A 20,213-nucleotide genomic window follows, 5' to 3' on the forward strand; every position below is an offset into this window, starting at 1 on the left:
GAAGCTATCAAGCGCTTTTCATTCTGGGACTTCTATTACTTTATAAACACGGCCATGTAAATCTCAAGGTACATAGTAATGTACAAGACTGGCAGTGATCTATAATACTCACCCCCCCCTCCCCATAACATACCTATTGTTATGAGGATCGGCCATTGACCATAACAAAGTGCGTAATTAGTATTTTAACTCCACAAAGCACTTTGATCGTAGGGTAGGTTATAAAGCGGACTGACGCAAATCTGAGATTTTAGTTTTTTGATCCATGCACGCAAAAGTATCTAAACACACAACTGCGACCGGTCCTCACAAAGATAGGGTTTGTCTGGTTCTGACAAGGTTACCCCACGCTGTGAGGACCAATCTGGACCCCACAACATGGATTTTATATATACACACATCAATTTTCCCTCTACTTCCGAGCTCCAGGTGTGCAATGGGGAGACAGCAGTGTGGGGAGGGAGGAGGGTGGGGGACCTGGTTGCCTGTTTTTAGGTCTCGTGGCGTTAACCGCGCGAAAGCGTGGTCTCGCCAGAGACCTTTTGTCACCGACTCAGCTTTCCAGGAGACAGGACCTGGCCACGCGCATCTTCCAAACGGCGATCGGCGCGGGCCGCGCGCGCGAGAACGCGCACGCTGTGGCCATCTCCTGTCTCCTGGGAAGCGCAAACATACACAGGCACACCTCCCCTGCACGCATGCGCACACACAGAGACACACACACACGAGCGCACATACACGCATGCACACATACAGAGATTCCCCCCGTCGTCGCACACAGAGACACACACACGAGCGCACATACACGCACGCACACATACATACTCAGAGACAACCCCCCTCACATAACACACGCGCGCACACACGAGCGCACCAAGCCGCCGCCCCCCTACAACTAAGGCCCACTTATCGCCACTCCGGACATCTGCAGCCTCCGCGGGGCTCTCCCTCGGGCATGGGAGCCCCGCGTCACCACTGCTCCTCCAGGCACTCCGAGACCATTCCCCCAGCGACCGGGCTGAAAAACACTCTTCACAGAGGACGAGCGACGAAGAGCCAATCACAGCACTGGAAGAGACAAAGACCATTTGCACATGCGCACTGGACCCATCGCGAGCACGGCTTAGCGGAGACAGTTTCTCTTGCACATGCGCCCTATCACCCACCCAGCAATGCAGGGCGCAAAGAACTGCTTCGTTTTACCGAGGAATGAAACAAAAATAATCCAATTCGTGACGAATTCAAACTGGTGACTTATGTATCGCAAAAAGAAACCGAGATGAAAACACGGGTCAAATCCTGACAAGCATGGGTGAGCTTCGAAGCAAATTCTGGGCGGTTCAGTACATCTGCAATGCAACACGTCTCGTTTTTTTTGTTGCTAGTTTAAAATGGTTTGCCGCTTATGTTGTTGCCTTGTTCCCAAAAGCAATCGCTTTCGGTTTCACGATCGGCTTTCTCCTCCCTCCCCACTCTCCTTTGGTCCCCTCCCCTCTGCCCCCTCCGCTCTGCTGCTGTGCCGTAGGACTCCCTCCCTCGCCCCCTCCCCCGCGCTGGACCGGCCTCCGCAGGGCTCGGGAGATGCTGGGACGCCGCTCACCGCCCTGCTCCCAGGTAGGAGCCTCTGCAGCCGGGTGCAATGGCAACCAGCGCGTGCCGAAGGACAGCTTGAGCAGTTACGTCGAAAAGAACATGGTTGCCCCAGGGCATCACACTTTCTGCCCGTGGAAGAGGTCTGTTCTCTGGGGAGATGTGCAGTAACCCGATGTCTGAGTCTGACACAACTGGGTGTCTACTGAGGAGTGCAGGCACACACTGACAGCACATGGGGGTCTGGTGAATAGTGCAGGCAGTAACTATCTAGCGGTGTCTGTTCTCTGAAGACACGCGCAGAATTTCGATGTCTGACATCACCTGTAGTCTAATGAGTGCAGGGAACACCGACGGTGCTTGTGTCCTGTTGAATAGTGCAGGCACCCATTATCTGACGTTGTCTGTTCTCTGGAGAGATGTGCAGTAACCCGATGTCTGTGTCAGACACCACCTGTAGTCTACTGAGGAGTGCAGGAACACACCGATGGTGCTTGTGGTGGTGAATAGTGCAGCCACCCTCTATCTAACAAAGTCTGTTCTCTGGGAAGACATACAGGAACTCGATGTCTGACACCACCTGTAGTCTGATGAGGAATGCAGGAACACACTGACAGGGCATTGGGGTCTGGTGAAAGTGCAGGCACCCACTATCTAACAGTATCTGTTCTCTGGAAAGACATGCAGGAAGTTGGTGTCTGACACGATTCGTAGTCTGAAATCTTCTCTCTGGTGAGAAGTGCAGGATCTCTATTCCTGACGCTGCCTGCAGTCTGACAAGTGCGGAAACACACTTAAAGTGCAGCGGATCTGGTGAACAGTGCAGACACTCGCTATCTAACGGCGTCTGTTCGGTGTTGAGAAGTGCAGGATATTGTTTTATGAAACCACGTGTAGTAAGTCTGCTAAGAAGTGAGGGAACACCCTGACAGTCTTTGATGTTCGGCGAATAGAGCAGGCCCCCACTCTTTGGCGGTGCAGGTCTCTGGTGACGCAAGTTCACTGGACATCTGTAGTTCGATGAGGAATGCGGGAACACATCTGTGGTTGTGGTGTGGTGAATACTGCAGCGCTCACTGTCTATCGGTGTCTGTTCTCTGGAGGGACGCGCATGAACCCGATGTCTAACACCCCATGTATAGTCTGATGAATAGTGCAGAAACATGCTGACAGTGTCTGAGGACATCTGTAGTCCGATGACTGTGTTTGTGGCCTGGTGAACACTGCAAGCATCTAAGGTGTCTGTTCTCTGCAGGATCTCGATGTCTGACACCACCTGTAGTCTGCTGAGAAATGCGGATACACACACTGACAGTACATGCAGTCGGGTGAATGGTGCAGGCGCTCACTATCTAACAGTGTCTGTTCTCTGGAGAGACGTGCACAATCTCGATGTCTCACACCACCCGTAGTCTAATGAGGAGTGCAGGTAACATACTGACAGTGCTCGATGTTCAGTAAATAGCACAGGCACTCACTCTGACGATGCATGGTCTTTGGTGACCAGTGCAGGAACTCCGAGTCTGGTGCCATCTGCAGTCCGATGAGACGTATGGGAACACATCAAGAGCACTTGTGGTCTGGTGAGCAGTGCAGGCCCTCACTATCTGATGGTGCCTGCTCACTGGTGACAAGGGCAGTCATTGAGGGTGCTCGTTCTCTGGTGAGAACTGCTGTTCTATCTGGCAAGGTGTGTAGCCTGGTGAAAAGTGCAGTGACTTACTGCCTGACAAAACATATAATCTGAGGGTAAGTGCTGGTTATTATTACTACTTGCTGTAGAAGAGCTTTTGCAGTTCATGTTTGCTGTCAGATAAACGTGCTCCTTTCCTGGCTCAAGTGATGACGCGCTAGGTAATGATAATACAGTTAAATGCGTACTATATAAGAACACGGAAAGGGGGGTTATTTTCCCAGGGTCACAGTGTGATTAAGCAGAGATGCCAGGATTGGATTTTAGCGTGAAGCCTTCGTGTGGAGAGACCATGTGCAAAACACCGCACTGGGAGCACTGCTACATGCAAGCAGGACCCAGTCATTAAAAACTGGATCAAGTGGTCGAGCTACATTCCTGCCACCAACCCATATAGGAAACAAGGTTGCACAACCACACACACACAACCACACACACAATCACGCACACAACCATACACACAACCACACACACAACCACACACCCACACCCCCCACACACAACCACACACACACAACCACACACACAACCGCAACGACACACACAACCAGACCCAACCACACACACAACCACACCCAACCACACACACACCCAACCACACACCCACACACACAACCACACAAAACCACCCAACCACACACCCAACCACACACCCACCACCACACACCCAACCACACCCACAACCACCACACACAACCACCCAACCATACACACACCCACACACAAAACCACACCCAACAACACACACACACACACACACACACACAACCACACATACACACCCAACAACACATACACACCCAACCACACATACACACCCAACCACACATACACACCCAACCACACACACCCAACCACACACACCCAACCACACACCCAACCACACACAACACCCACAACCACACACACAACCACACACCACATCAATTGTTAACGCATCCACAATGAACTATTGTAGCAATCGTAGTATGGCGTACTTTACTTATAAACATATTCATCTAAAGCACAACATGCCATCATTGCTACAAAAATAAATGCACATTTTTTTGGGCTACAATTTATAGACTTTTGGTGCAATTGGTGTTGCAATATTTAGCAATGCCAATAGCTCAAACTTAATTACTGCGAGACCTATTGCATTGCAAATGCTTGTTTTATTAGTTGGGGATGAGGGGGATGGGGGACACACGAGGCCAACACACCATTCTCCCCGCATATTGACTCAGAAGGGGAATGCAGTAGGGGATATGGGAAACGCTATTAACAACTAAAGCTAGAACATGTTGGTACCAAGATACATGATTGTCCGAAATGATACCAAATGCCAATAAAGTTGTTTAAAAAAAATCAATGTTCCCTCTAATTCTTTTCCTCTGTCTGCGGCAATGAAGGGCTTCTGTGCACTGTAACCAAGTCTGTGTGCTCTGGAGACTAGTGAAAAATCACTATGCAAGTGAGTGTGGTGCGTGAGCTTCTGAAATTAGTCGTCTTCACTCCGATAAAGGTTTATGTGAAAATTAATGCAAAATGCTTCATTTTGATTCATTTTATCAACATGTGAAAGCCACTTTTAAGGCAACTGATTTAATGTTATTACATCGCAAACCAAAATGGTCACACCAACACCTTGTACTTTGGGTACACTTATGGAAAATTGAAAACATACACTCTCAGCTATTTTTTCAGGCTTCAACCATTTTTTTTCCATTAGTAGAAAATCCTCAAGATAAACAAAAATAATACACGCCTGACTCCCTGATTTAATAGAGCATAGAGGAGCTCTATTTGTCCTAGACATGGTCAATTCTGGTAAACCCAGTAACATTCATTAATCGATTAAGCTATCCAACTGGTTAGTGTCCCATCCTGTCCTCGCAGTCTATTCCTTCAATGTTAACTAAAATTTGGAGGTTAAAGACTCTCTTGGTCCACACACATACGATCTAGGACCCAACATCTTTCATCATTTGTATGCTTGCTAGTTTGAGCCACAGTTTAAGGGCATTTAGCCACTCCTCAGAAGCACAACATGATTCAATAAGTCGACATTTCATCAGTTTTTCGGTAATATGGCCCTTGGTGCTCATGTAAAGCTCTTAGCATTCGGGTCGAATTTGCTCTGTATTTAGAAACTGCAGAAAATGAACTAAGAGGTAAATAAAAATCCTTAATATAAGGAAAACAAATAGAGACCCATTTTCTGTCTGATTTGTTCAAAGTGAAATCAGAAAACCAGGATAAATCACAGCCTCCCCGCTTAAAGTGTGATCTTAAGCCAATACTTTTTTTCACCCAAACTCTCTTTTTCACTATCGCATATGAAAGCGCTTTCAAATATGTGAGTTTAGACTATCAGTTGTACAAAATATCACTTTTAATAAGAACTTCTTAGTGCAGTGCTACAAAGTGCCTTATTCATGTTAAAGCTTCCACATGTTAAAGAAACAATTTAATTTTGAAGAGACATTACCATATGTTACGCAATGTTTGTTGCTTTATTTACATAGCAAATATTTGATATAAGTGCTTAAATTGAGCCGGTGGTTTCCGGTGCTCGGCAACGGCCTTTGCTTTGCCAACACTGGTGCTTATGACTGTCTACCACAAGGTGGCACTGTCTGGCTACCACAACAACTTTAATTATTAATTTAGTATACATTTAAATGACTGTTACCTGACAGCCAAGAAATTCTTATAGATTTAGGGGCCTGAAATAGTGAGAAATGTCACACTTTAGGAGTGTGGATGTTAATAGTCGTGTTGTAACTAACATTGGCAGCATGGCAGGGGCAATGTGTGGTACAAGCTGAAGAGGCCGCCTTCTTAATAAATTAAATTAAGTAGACCCAGGTAAGCATGATGAAAGCACAAAATACACAACTAACACAAAAAACGTTCCTTTCCTTCTCTCAGCTTCCACTCCTCGCACCCTACCCTCTCTCCCCCAGCCCCTCTTTCTATGTACATTTATTCCATGACTTTACTCTTTCTGTAGCTTACTGTCTCAGCTTCACTGACCTCCAGGGGGCTGGTAATCTGTCAAGGTCACAGCAGACAGCCCAAATGTGTGCAATCCTACTGGAAAATGTGCGAAAGTTTTCTTGCTGTGTGATGCTGCGTGCTCTGAGGCACACACATATGCAGTTGGACTGCTATCGGTGCACGCCTCTCTCTCTCCCAAAAACCAGAAGCACTGCTAAACAGGAGAACACACACATTTCCACTGCTCTCCGCCACCACATATTGGCAACAATAGTTTTACATTTTGCGTCCCTGGGCCCCCAGGCGAGCATTTGATTCACAAGAGATAAAAAGGTGCAAAGTACTGTTTTAAACATAAAGGGTTTCTCTACGGGGGATGATTACAAAGTCATCAGTATGAATGCCTGTTAATACTGCCCTTTATTGCATCCTGCCCTCGTGTTTGGGAGGGGAAAATGTTGGTCTATTTAGCTCATACTTAAAAGAAAGAAGTGACACAGACTCTGTCAGAGTGTTTTATACATGCCTGAATTGAATTAGAAGTGTGCGCGCTCCTGCAATTGAAATACGCGGTAGAGTAAGAAGAGCTGCACGGCCACTTATGCGCGCACCTTAAAGGGAACGTAGAGTCACACACACACCCATTCCACCCACCGACCACCACCACCACTCGTCGTTACAGTCAATTTACATTGGCTTCTTTGACATATTTTTAGTCAGTTTGCAAGCTCTTTCTCTTTACTCTTGAAGTCTTATAAAAAATGAGAAAGGAGATACTGGCAAGTGCTTTCAGCCTCAGGGTAGACAATTCAAGCAAACCAAGTAGAAAGTAACTGCTTTGACAGTAACTAAGCCACTGAAGTTGTGGAAAATGTATCGGCTCATCAGCAATTGCTTTAAAAATCTCTGCATGTCTGTGATGCAATAGCAGCGGTCAAAGTACATAAAAATAAGTACATAAAAAAAAAGTATGGGAACTGTGATGATGCATGCAGTTCGGGCTAGGTCAGTGAGTGTGGGGGTGGGGTTAAATGTGTGGCTAAAAAAACAAAATTATCTGAACAGCTTAAGTGAGAAATAATACAAAAAAGTTAAGTTAGTCAGTGTCAAATGCACTAGAATACATTATGAAACCTCTACACTGCAGAGGTCTGGGTGTAACCCGAGAGCCAAGGAGTTAAATCTTGGTTGGTGCAGTGGAGAATAGTGACTTGTGTATTTTTAGTGCTACAGGTCCCAGCCAGTGGCAGAAAGCGCTGTGAATATGTAAGTCATTATTTTAAATTTGCATTAGACACAGTATAAGATAGACTGTTACAAAATGAGCGAAAAGGCTTAAAGTAAAATGGTGCTTCCCAAATATAGATTTTAGTAATACCCGGACTGTATGTTTTGCAATTTTTTAAAATATAAATGTCCCTTAAAAGCAAGCACTTCACTGCTGAGCTGGTAATTCACTTGCACTATCACTCAAAAAGAGTAAATCTTTCTCATCCCAAAGCTTCAAGTGGTTCCATCAATTAAAGCCAGTAGTGGTTTCCAAGCAGCCTTTGTGTGCAGATTAACTAGAAGTGCACAATTTCACTTCTTTCAGGTAAACTGGGACCCTGGCAAGACGGCTTGTTTACTGTGTAGCTGTCTGCCTTGAGCGCGGTTTCACAGGACAGGAGACTCCCTGCCGGACACTTCAGCTGAAGCATTTAAACTATCGGAAAAAACGTCCCAGGACAGTTGTCTTTTCACAAAAATTAGAGGAACGTTTTTCTATAAATCAAAAAAGTGTGGGTATGTTGTGCCCCTTCGATCCCACCCACTAGAACCTCTGTCCGATACACTTCTAAACCTTTCCTTTTCGACCTAAGAAATGTAAGAAAGTGAGTTTCTGTTGCAGTACCCCCCCCCCCCCACTTTTTGCCTGATACCTGATGCGCTTTTCCTTGGTGTGCCCTGGGTCCCTGCCAATCAGATATCCAGGGCCTGTGTTCCTTCCTCAAAAACTGTACTAAAGCCTAAACCCAATTGGCATCTCTGGCCACACGTCAGCCCCTAGTAAATGGTACCCTAGGTACCCAGGGCATTGTGACCAGAGAAGAGCCCTAAGGGCTGCAGCACTTAATGTGCCACCCTTAGGGGCCCTGTACCCTGACACACACCCACTGCCTTTGCAGGCTGAGTGTCCTGGTGCAGAACTAAACAAAGAGTTGACATGGCACACATCCCTGTGTGCCATACCCACACAGCCACTGCCCTGGCATACATCAGCCACCCCTCTAGCTTCGTGCCCTATGCCAGTGGTGTGGGCACAGGTGGATGAGCCCTGTGCCCCTACAGTACCAAGGGCCATTCCTGGGCACTGTAAGTGCAGTGATGCCATTAAGAGCATATGGTGCTGGGAGGTTGTCATTACGAACTCCACAGCACCATAATGGCTACACTGAAGGCTGACAAGTTTGATATCAAACTTCTCAACACATTAAACCCACACTGATGCCAGTGTGGGATTTAATGTAAAAAGCACTACAGAGGTCATCTTAGAGATGCCCCCTTACCTACAACAACCACGTCTTGTCCGATAGGCTGCCTAGGCTGCCACACAGCAGACATGTTGCTGGACCCCTGTGTTGAGAGCTCCCGCTCTCCTGGGCCTGCAACAATGCACATCCTGGGACGAGGTGCCAAGCCTCCTCCCCCAGGATGGGAAGGGGAAGCTTCAAAGGCATTCCGCCTTTGTGAACCTCTTCAGACCACTTGCTGTACTCAGCAACTGGCCCCCACCAGTTCTGACCCCCACTCTGTCAGGAAGACTGGCGGGAAACCCTACGTCAGACAGGGGGGGGTGCCAGCCTGTGCCAACTCCACCCCTCAGGTGGAAGAGGCGAGGTGATGCACGACCCCGAGCTCCAGCCATCTTGAAAATGGGGAGCCCTGCCGAATTATAGATAGGCTCCTGCCCCCCTCCCACAGGAGAGGAGCAGGCTAGGGGGTGTACCCACCCCAGGACAGGGACCCATTGGTCCCTGCCCTTGTCCTACCTGTAATGCCCCTAAATTTAGTATTTAGGGGCACCCTGAACCTATTTCTACAGATCCAGATTACAAAACAAGAAAGAAGATCAAGGAACACGAAGACCTGCCGTGCAGCTGCTAAAAAGTGGAAGACACCAACTGATTTGGCCCCAGCCCTACCGGCCTGTCGACCCTCAAACCTGCTCCTGTTAAACCCCGGCGTCTCCAGTGGTCAGCAACCTCAAAAACCCCGGAGGACCTGACTGCCTTGTGACTCTGACTACCTGGGTCTCCCACGAGCAGTGGTACTGCTCAAAGCAATTAACAAGCCCTGGCATCAGCCCGGAACTGCGAACCCTGCACACTCTGCACCCGCCAAGCCTGGCCTGTGCTAGAGTGAATCAAGACCCTGAGGACGTCCCCCTGGCGATGCTGACCTGGAATCCAGTGCCCAAGGACCCTCCTCGACGACCCCGACGATGCCTACAGCCTCAGAACAAGGGACCCCTTCAACAGCGACCAGCAGGGGGTAAGATTTCCCTACCTCAAAAGACACCCCTGCACCCGGCACCCCACGGCCCCCTGTGCCCAACTCCTGGGTTCCTACCTATCCTCCAAGATCCAAACTTACCCCTCGAAGTGTTGGTCGCTCCAGAAGATCCTCCGTCCCCGAGTCTGCAGCCTTTGTTCCCTTTTCAAGACCTCCATTGAATAACATTGAGAGGCCGACGGCTCAAAAGCACCCTGCACCCAGCCGCCCGAGTGCCCCTGGCAGTGCAACCTTTGTCCTTATCTACTTCCCCATTTGCCCTGAGCAAGTGGCCAGGAGCCCAGCTCCCACAGCTGCGTGGCCTGCTAGCCATCAGCCACCAACCGAAGGCCCCCTGCCTCGCATTGGATAACATTGGGCCTAACTACCTCTACACCCAGCCGCCCCTGTGCCGCTGAGGGCTTACCAACTGTACCTACCTAACCCTGGGGGACCCCTGAGTCTATGCCCAGAACCTTAACTTCACCAGTCGAGTACTCACCTAAAACCGATAGCTCACTTTCCTGCCGTCGGATAACATTGACCGGTTTGACTCGAAAAATCTTTTAAGTGTGAAGTGTTGAAACTCTAAAATATTCCTATAAAATCAGCCGAATACCGAATGCCAAAGTACTCACCTGGGATCAGGAGAGAAGCCAGTACTGTACCTTGTAGCCCAGTACTGAACCGCAAAAGTAATCCTAACCGGGTTTACTAGTAACCTGAATTTTCTCCATTGGAATTCACTGTCTGCTTTTCTATGAAATTTCTTTTAAGTGTCTACTTTTGAAAACTTGAAATATTCCTTAAAAATCGTACATACTACTGAAACGTAATTACTTACCTGTCTTAAGTAGAGATCCCAGTGCTGGACCTAGGAGCCCGGTACTGGATTACAAAAGTAAAGAGAACGTACTTTACCTGTAACCTGAATTTTCTCCACAGGAATCCATTGTCTGCTTTTCTATGAAATTTCGTCTACTTGTGAAAATTACAAATATTCCTTAAAAATCGTACCAACTACTAAAACGTAATTACTTACCTGTCTTAGGTAGAGACCCCAGTGCTGAACCTAGGAGTCCAGTACTGGATTACAAAAGTAACGAGAACCTACTTTACCTGTGCTTTGAATTTCCTTCCATTGGATAACATTGCTAGTTTTTCATTGAAAAATTTCCAAGTGTCAACTTTTAAAATAACTTTATATTCTTTAAAAATCATTCTAATAACTAAAACGTTTTTACTAAACTGTTTTCAGCTTAGACCCCAGGACTGAATCTAGGATCCAGTCCTGAAGTTACAAAAGTATTCTATAAAGTAATCAGCTGCATTTATGTAGAAAAACCCATTGAGCTCAATGTTAAATTGTGTTTAGAATTGTGTTGCCTTCTGCAACCATTGTACCTATTGTATTTACAAAGTTTATTGACTCTTTGAAAAGTAATGACCTGAGAGTACTCATATTGAGAAAAGTATATTTTGATACCTGTTGGTTCTAAAAATAAAACAAGCGCTCGAAGCCGTTTGGTGGTGAATACTGCTCTTCTAATTGCAAGCGGACTGACCCTGTGAGGAGCCCGTAAGGAATCCAACCGGACTTGTATCATTCGGGAGTGTTTGACTTTGTGTATCGTTTACCAGAGGGTGCGGGACTGCGAGTCCCAGCAGGCGGAGCGCAAAGACCACCAGGCGCACCTGCGACTCTTCCCGCCCCCCTCCTCCCCGGTATATAGGTACTCCGAAACCCGCGTACGCGGGAACGCGCGCGGGCCTGCGCCGGGCTAAGCCCGGGCAAAGGGCGGGCCCTCTTAGGCCGGAAGAGGCCGGAAGAGCCCGGACCGGCCCCCCCCTCTGAGCTGTGTAATCCCAGGAGAGGTAGGAAGGGCCTCTGGTCCGTGTTCTTGCCTGTGAGCTGTCTGTTTTGTCTAAGATTACGATAAGATATTGTTTAACTTTCGGACTTGGTGGATTGTGAGCCTTCAGTGTAGTGTAGTCCCTACTTATATGACTGTTATCGAGTGAATTTAACTCATAGTGCTAAGTCGATACAATGTCCTCACCGGTGCCAATTATAACGTCCTTAGTGGGTGGAGGGGTAAAGCAAGGGACCCTAGATAATTATTTCATTAGGGCCATAGGAGGAACGAACAGGGATAGTGCTCTTGCAGAACGACGGGCTGAGCGCCGTCGCTCGATAGAGCTAATTAAGAACAAACGTTCCTCGTTGGGCCCGTTACAGCTTGCCTTGTCTCCCCTCCCTAGTATTTACAGCGATAGCAAGGACGCTGAAGATTCCCCATAAGATTCCCCCGAAGATAGCATTCCTTTACTTCTACAAGATATCACTTCCCCTCTTCCTGTTATAAATAATGATTTGCCTATAAATCTCTCTGTATCTTTAGGCAACAAGACGCAAGAAGCAGAAGTTTCGGTAGCTTTACCATCTCCAGTGATTGAGTTTACTGAAAAACGCAATAACCCCCCGAAAAAAAAATACGCTTGTATAGTCCTCCCCCAAAAAGAAGGAAAAGGGGGGTTAGTAGTGTACAGACGAATAAAACTAGCCAAGTAGATTGTGGTAATCCTATGACTCCTGTCTTAGTTACACCAACCACACCTATATTACCTATAGAATCCTCCCCCCTTTTACTGGATACAACTGGTACTGTTTTATTGAGAAGTATTGAGAAATGAGTTAGGTCTCTCACACTGCCCTTGGTTGAGAGACTACAAATAATAGGGCAACAACTGGGAAATTTAGAACAGGCAATTAAAGAACTTAAAGAAGGAACTAGGAGTGTTTCAGTTCCTCCACCATCGACCACAACTCTTATATTGCCCCCAAATATTAGTGATCAAAAGGTGAATAAAACTACCAACCAGACAAATTTGCAAAATTTAAAACCACTACTTCCCAAAACATTGAGACCAAAGGGGAAAAACAGCGATAAGTTGGTACAGGAGGACCGAATGACTAATACCCCGGGTAATTCCCACAAATCCTCTAGTAAGGATACCCCAGTGAAGCCTCCCGCTTCTAAAAGGCTAAATGTGGAATTACCTCCAGAAGCAGCCCCACTAGTGGTGGTGCTCACTGGAGTTCCGGTATTGGAGGAAGGAAATGATAGTATAAACGAAAACCAAGTTTAATTAAAAAAGAAAGTTATATTTTGGCTTAAAAAAAATCGTCCTCTTCCCCCTAATGTGAATGGTGAAATTCTACATGTTAGGCGCCTTCCTTGGTTAGGGCCTAGCAAAAAGAATATCACGGGGGATGTCATTATAATAAACTTTAGAGATACAAAGGCAGTTAGCTACATTTTAGATTGGTTTCCCCCCACTGACAGTAATTTGATTATCCCTCGCAACCTGACCTATTTTTATCCCAGAAATATGATAACCCCTTCAAATTCTAGGCCGCAGGACTACTATCAGGATGATATCATCAGACCCTTACTACATCGAGAGCCCATCTATTTTGGGCCTCATCCGGAGTCACGAGTAGATTATCCCAGGCCTTCATCCCAATGTCAGGATGCTTTCACTAGGTTTCAACCTATACAGCAGGAAAAACACCACAGAAATATACCCAATTATCAATATAATTATACTAACCCTCCAGGGAATTATTATTCTTCACTCTGGAGACATTCCTCTACAAAGGAGGGCAGCTTTAATTACCATCCGATAACAAGACCATTTTTTATTCCCACACAAAATCGTTTTACCATTCTGTCAGGTTTAGATGACATTGAATGACCATTACTTACTCCAACTCTTGAGGATAATTCTGATTTGCTCCGTTCCAGTCAAACTAAGAACACCCCAAAAGGCACTCCTATTGGAGGATCGCCGTGGAAGTCTTTCTTCCACTGGTGAAGGTCCAATAGAGGATACAGATATTATTGTTTTGACAGAAAGTCCAAGGACTATAATACAGGATGCCTCCCCATTACTACAGGGACACAATATGGTCACTTCAACCCTAACTACTACCCTGATTCTTTCTATCATTTTTTGGAATATTGCAGGTCTCCGCTCTAAAGTTGACCATCCGAACTGGCTAGTAACAATTAGAAAACATGACATAGTATGCTGCCAGGAAACTTGGTCAGTAACCGCAATTCACCTCCAGGGGTATAGATTGTTTCAGTCAAGTGCACGTCCATCACCTGCCGGTAGACCTAAGGGAGGCGTATCAATTTATGTATCCAATACCCTTACATTTGAAAAAATGGTAGAAATTTCTACTGATGAGAATTATCAGTTAATTAAATTCTCAGTAAATCAAGGGCATACATATTTCCTGTTAAACTTTTATAATAATCTTTCACCACCCGATTCCTAAATAGGATACTGTCGGTTTTAGATGAGCAATGGAATAAATGTTCTTCTCAGTCTTTTAAATTAATTTGGGGTGGCGATTTCAATATTGCTTTATGTAAAGATTATACTAACTTAAACTGTGGCGTTGTAGATGAGGAGGGGGCTTCCATAACGCATTTTGCACACTCCAGTGCTGGGAATATCTTAAGTGAAAAGCTTTTTTCCCTAGGACTGGGGTTTGCTAATGAACTTGTTGAACCCCCAATTGATTTTCCCCCCACCTTTCATGGCAGGGGTTGTAATACCACAATTGATTTTATTTTGATTTCCTATCACATGAAGGAGGAATTGATTACATTTAATACTGGCAGCGACATTAGTAGTGATAATTTTTCTAATAGTGTCACTATCTCAGTCCCTACAGGGCGTGATTTTACAAGTAACCCTGGATTGTTAATCCAAAAAGCCCTGTTCTTAGATAAAATTAATGGTTACTCTGTAAAATGGGCCAGAGTAGACCCGGACGTTATCACTTCTAATGCCGTTCTCAAAGCACTTCCTATGGTGGAAACATGTCTCACTCCACTGCTGATGATATTTTAACTAGTTTTATTAATATTGCAGTAATTAGTAAGGAGCTGCTCCGCAAACAAAAGCAGACTGGTTTTCAGGATAATGGGTGGTTCAACTCGGAATGCCGCAGAGCCCTTTCGAATTAAAAAAGGGCCCTGCACAAAACCGAGATGGATCAGCAAGAAATCAGGAAGCTGAGAAGGCTTTATAAAAAAGATCTGTGGGAAAAGCTCCATGAGAGCTGCAATAGAAAGGATAGTAAAATGTTCTGGAAAGTGGTTAATTCACCTTTCCTGAACGATGCGAACACTGGTCCTAGTACAGAGGTAGCAATCAATGCAGATGGATGGGTTTCTCATTTTTCAAAAATATTTTCAGTAGAAGTTGCTGAACCAACTGTAAGTACAAACATATCTCCATATCCTATCGATTTAACTTTTAGCCTTGAGGAAGTAACCAAGGCCTTGTCATCCTCGAAATCTGGTAAAGCCCCAGGGCCGGACGGCGTTCCGCTAGATATTTACACTCATACCCAGGAACTCTGGGTACCAGTTCTAACCAGAGTACTTGAAGCAGCCCTAAAGGGGGGACTTGTTAAATCTTGGTCAACTTCTATCCTGCTTCCCATTTTTAAGAAGGGTGATCGTAATAACCCGGCTTGCTACAGGCCCATTTCCCTCCTGGACTCCTTTGGTAAAGTTGCAGGTCGGTTGATCCTAGACAGACTTCGGATCTGGTCAGAGGATAACAACATTCTGACCGACCTGCAATATGGCTTCCGGGAGGGACTGGGCACAGTAGAGCAGGCTTTGAATCTCTCCCTTCTAATTGGGAAGTATGTCCAGGCCAAGAAACGCAACCTCCACCTGGTCTATGTGGATCTGACCGCAGCCTTTGACTGTGTCTCACATTCAAGGCAGTGGTCAACCCTAATAGAATTGGGTGTAGACCTCCCGATAGTAACCTTTTTACGTGAGCTGTATCAGGGAGCAACGGCCAGGGTCAGATTCGGGGTGAATGGGGAGCTTACTCTTCCCTTTTCAGTTACAAAGGGGGTTAGACAGGGATGTGTCCTGGCTCCCTTCTTATTTAATCTTTATACAAATGGGCTTGAGAAGGCCATGTTAGAAGGGAGCCAGGATCTACCTGTTATTGTTTGTCACCCTATTCCCGCGTTACTTTACGCGGATGACGCAGTGATTATGGCGCGTACTCCAGTACAACTCCAAATACAGCTAAATTCCTACTGTAACTTCATGGCCTCATTGGATCTCAAGGTTAATATCAAAAAAACATTTGTGATGCATTTTGGTAAAAAGACAACCAAGAATAAATCGATATTTATTGAAGAATCTAAGCTGGAGTGTACTAAGACATACCCCTACTTAGGCATTTTATTTGATAGTGTTTCTTCCTGGAAACCTGCCATTGTTAGGAGGCACCTCCTATTTTTAAGAGCCACATCCGCCCTAATCGTGTTCGCACGCAAAGTAGGGAAGCCCCCCCCTAAAGAACTTTTACAAATATATTATGCGAAGTGCCATAGCGTAGCTGTTTATGGCACCGGGGTGTGGGGCTACGTACCAGCGGACATCTTGCAGAGGGTGGAGAATACTTTGATCTGTTATCTGCTGGCCGTTTCACAGCGTTCTCCAACTTATGCTTGTCACATCGAACTGGGGATGGACTATATAGCTGATTATATAAAACTTCAGCCAATATTATTGTGGCACCGTATTTGGACAACAGAACAATGTAGCTTAACTCGTGCATTAATTTTAGATTGTTTGGGCCTAGATAATTGGTCAAATATTCCGTGGCTGTCCTTTGTACATGATTCTCTCAGGGATTTGAATCTTTCTATATATTTTAACGAACCTACGCTTTTAACTGATATTACAAGAAAGACCCTGAGACTATCATGCTTGTCACATTTAAGAGAGCTACGTATAGCCCAAGAATCTAATAAAGCTTCGAATCAACACATGTTAAGTATTCAATGTAATCAGGGCATTCAACCGTATCTAACGTATTGTTTGACCAACTATGAAAAATATATGCTGACACGGTTCAGATTTAACACTTTCTTTCGTCTGATTACATTTCCGAGGAGACAAGACTGGTCTTCCTCAATTATCCGGTGTCCATGCGATGGTATCTCTGAACAGTCTAACATTCATGCAGTACTGTTCTGTAAGTTCTACGACCTACCACGCAAACGCTGGTTAATTCCAATACTGCTGTCCCAAGGATTGAGGAGATGCCGCCCCGCTTTTCTGGCTTTACAACATCTAGAAACTGTATCAAATGCCAAAAGTATTGCTATGTTCCTTAAAAATTGTTTTAAAATTCTATGTACTTATGATTAATTATAGCTTCAATATTGCACTATAATATTACTTCTTTGAAATTTGAACTGTCTATACGCACTTGGTTTGATAACATACAATTAACTGGTTGCATCCAAACTTTTTACGATACTAATTGTAGTTACAAAAGACTCTATTCGGCAATCGTAATTCAATTGTTTAATATTAATTTTAGTTTATTTTTATGCCTGTATGATGAAACTGTATAACATGCTGGTTGCTTATATGATTTTATATTGCTCTAAAATCGAATAAAGCTTTTTACTACTACTACTACTAAAAACAACTATATCTTTTGAAATAAAAACAATTGGCCTGGAGTTCAGTCCTTGAGTGTGTGAAACCTTTTGCTGACTGAGTGTGTACGACAAATGCTTTACACTGTCCTCTGGTACTGCCTTACTGCTCAACCAAGCTACTATTTCGAGAGTAAGGTCAGCCCTGACTTTAACCTCTGTTATACCTCTGGGGATTGTGGACTCTATCAAAAAACATATTATTTATCGCTTTCAAATTGACTATTTCATAGTTAAAAGAGCAAACAAAAGAGTCATGAAAAAGAATACTGTTTGCACTTTATAAACATCATAACACAACTTATCCTGCATTCCTCTGTGGCAGGGAATGAGGGTAGGATAAAACAAGCCTCATTGTCTAATAAAATCGAAATTTTCTTTCCACTTAACCCCTTCCACGCTCATGACGAGCTGGGCTCGTCATGAGGTAGCCTCCTCGCACGCTCATGACGAGCCCAGCTCGTCATGAAACATGGGAATGATCAAATCCCAGCACAGGAGGGGAAAATGCATAGCATCGATCTGGTTAAAGCTTAGAAACATCGCAATTTTATGTCAAGACCGGGGGCTCTGATTATGTGTAAATTCAAACATAGATGCTTTTGCAGAATTTTCAGAATGAAAAATGTCCTCCAATTGTCCTGTCATTACAAACACCTTTGATAGCATTGCACCCCATCTACAATGATACTTGCTTCCTCCATGCACAACCGAACCATCTTCCAATCGTCGCCACAGGTTTAAATGGCTTTACATAAGAGTTCAAAAGTACACCACTCAATCTCACCTCTCTCACTCTAATCTCATGCTCCTTGATATATTGCTTCTTCCAACGCCTAGGATGATCTCTAAAGAATGGATACTCCACAACTCTTGGCCATGTGTTTGTCCTGCTAGTTATATTGAATACAACCCTTTCAGTTGTATAACACCTATTACACTATTCCAAGGCTTTAACACCAGAATTTCTTCTAAAGGAAACCAGACACAACAAAATTGATAATTTCTACGACAATTGCTTCAACATCAAGTCACAATTAATCCTTCAATTCTTTAGCCACCACCACAACAAATGCACATCCCACAATACTGAATATTACGTCTCCTAAAACAATTACTTGTCACCAATTACATGAACAAACCAAATCTTTCCTAGCTTCTGAGAAGCCATCCACTACAATATGACCTGCCACTGTTGCTGATCTATATTCATTTCTTGTCTGGTAACTTAAGCCCTTGTTAGAAAGTTCAGCCACAAATGCACAACCTAAAATCTGGATTTAGTTCCATCTGCCCATGCCTCCTTGTCCGAAGCTTCCGTAGAAAGACCGCTGACATCCCAGGTACCCCTCAAATCATCCATGCAACCAACTGGAGCTGCCCCACTTGAACCAGTTGGGATCTTTTTCCTTTCTGCATTCCATCCGACACCAAGCTTGCACCGGCCACCAAGGAGTGATCAACACAAAATGTCAAAAGCTTTGACTGACCAAAACTGTAAAAAGGCCTTGAATGCTTCTGGTTCCATATATGGTCTCCATTGGTCTTTGAACCATTTCCCTCTAGTTGCCAACACTCCATTCAAGGCACCCTAGCCTCGCTGGTTCGCATCTGATTCGGTAACAGTCTTTGTTCTGTCTCCAAAATACCTTGCCATCCCATGCTTCCAATTCCTCATTCCTTGAAGAATCTTCTTTCTTTTCTCTGCATTCAATGTCACATAATGATAGTACCAACTGCAAATATACTCTGCCTTTAATCTCTGTAAACACCCCAGAAATATATCTTGAATTGTCGAGGATAACAGTGCTATGATTCTGGCTAAATCCTTCAACAGGTGTGGTCCTCTCCTTAACAATTTCCTCATTTCCTTCCTTACTTGTCAAATCTTTCAAGACAGCATGGAACTCTCTGACCCCACTACAAATTCTAAATACTCTGCTTTTTTCATAGTACCAGCAATGATTTTTCGCTGTGTAGAATGAAACGGTCACCTGCTTCTGCTGTAACAACTTCTTCTAATCCTGAGCCATCCGCAAAATATCATACAAGGAGATGATTACTTTGACACTCCTCTGCCTCAAATATCTCATAACATGCCTCACTAACTTTGAAAAGAATGAGGGTGCAGAAGAAAGACCCAAAGACAAACAAGTAAATTACCACCATTTGTCCTCCTAACCAAAATTCAAGGATTTGTGATGTTTCTCGTGAATTAGAATAATAAAATAAACATCTTTGGGATTTGATGTTCTCACCCAAACCTATGCTCTGGGAATATCCTTGAATAGGTGTAGAAAGCTGCTTTTTATGTGGTGTACCAAAATGAGGTACAGTATGTAAAAAGTCCAGACGACCCTTATTGGCTTATAGGTCGTAAATTAATAATCCCAAATGCTCTCTTAGGCTTAGCAAACATTAATATTACGCACTTGTTGAACACACAGAGTCAATAAATGAGAGACACACTCGAGAAGAAACTCAAGATCAATTTGGAAAAAGAATAGGTATTTTTATATAATTTTTAACACCAAGAACTTCGTAATCGGGTAATTACTTTTCGAGTTATCTATATTTACAGTCAAGCAAAAAAAGTCACACAAAAAGTCAAGTCAAGTCAAGAGATTTATATAGCGCGCTACATACCCATAGGGTCTCAAGGCGGTTGAGGAAGGGTGGGGAATTACTTGTCGAATATCCAAGTTTTAAGTTGCTTTCTAAATGCTAGGTGGTTCTGAGTAAGGCGGAGGTGAGTGGGAAGAGAGTTCCAAGTTTTAGCTGCCAGGTAGGAGAAGGATCTACCTCCCATGGTGGTTTTGTTGATGCGAGGTACAGTGGCAAGGGCTTGGT

The sequence above is a fragment of the Lissotriton helveticus genome, chromosome 12 (genome assembly GCF_964261635.1).
Source record: "Lissotriton helveticus chromosome 12, aLisHel1.1, whole genome shotgun sequence".
In the NCBI taxonomy this organism is placed as follows: Eukaryota; Metazoa; Chordata; class Amphibia; order Caudata; family Salamandridae; genus Lissotriton; species Lissotriton helveticus.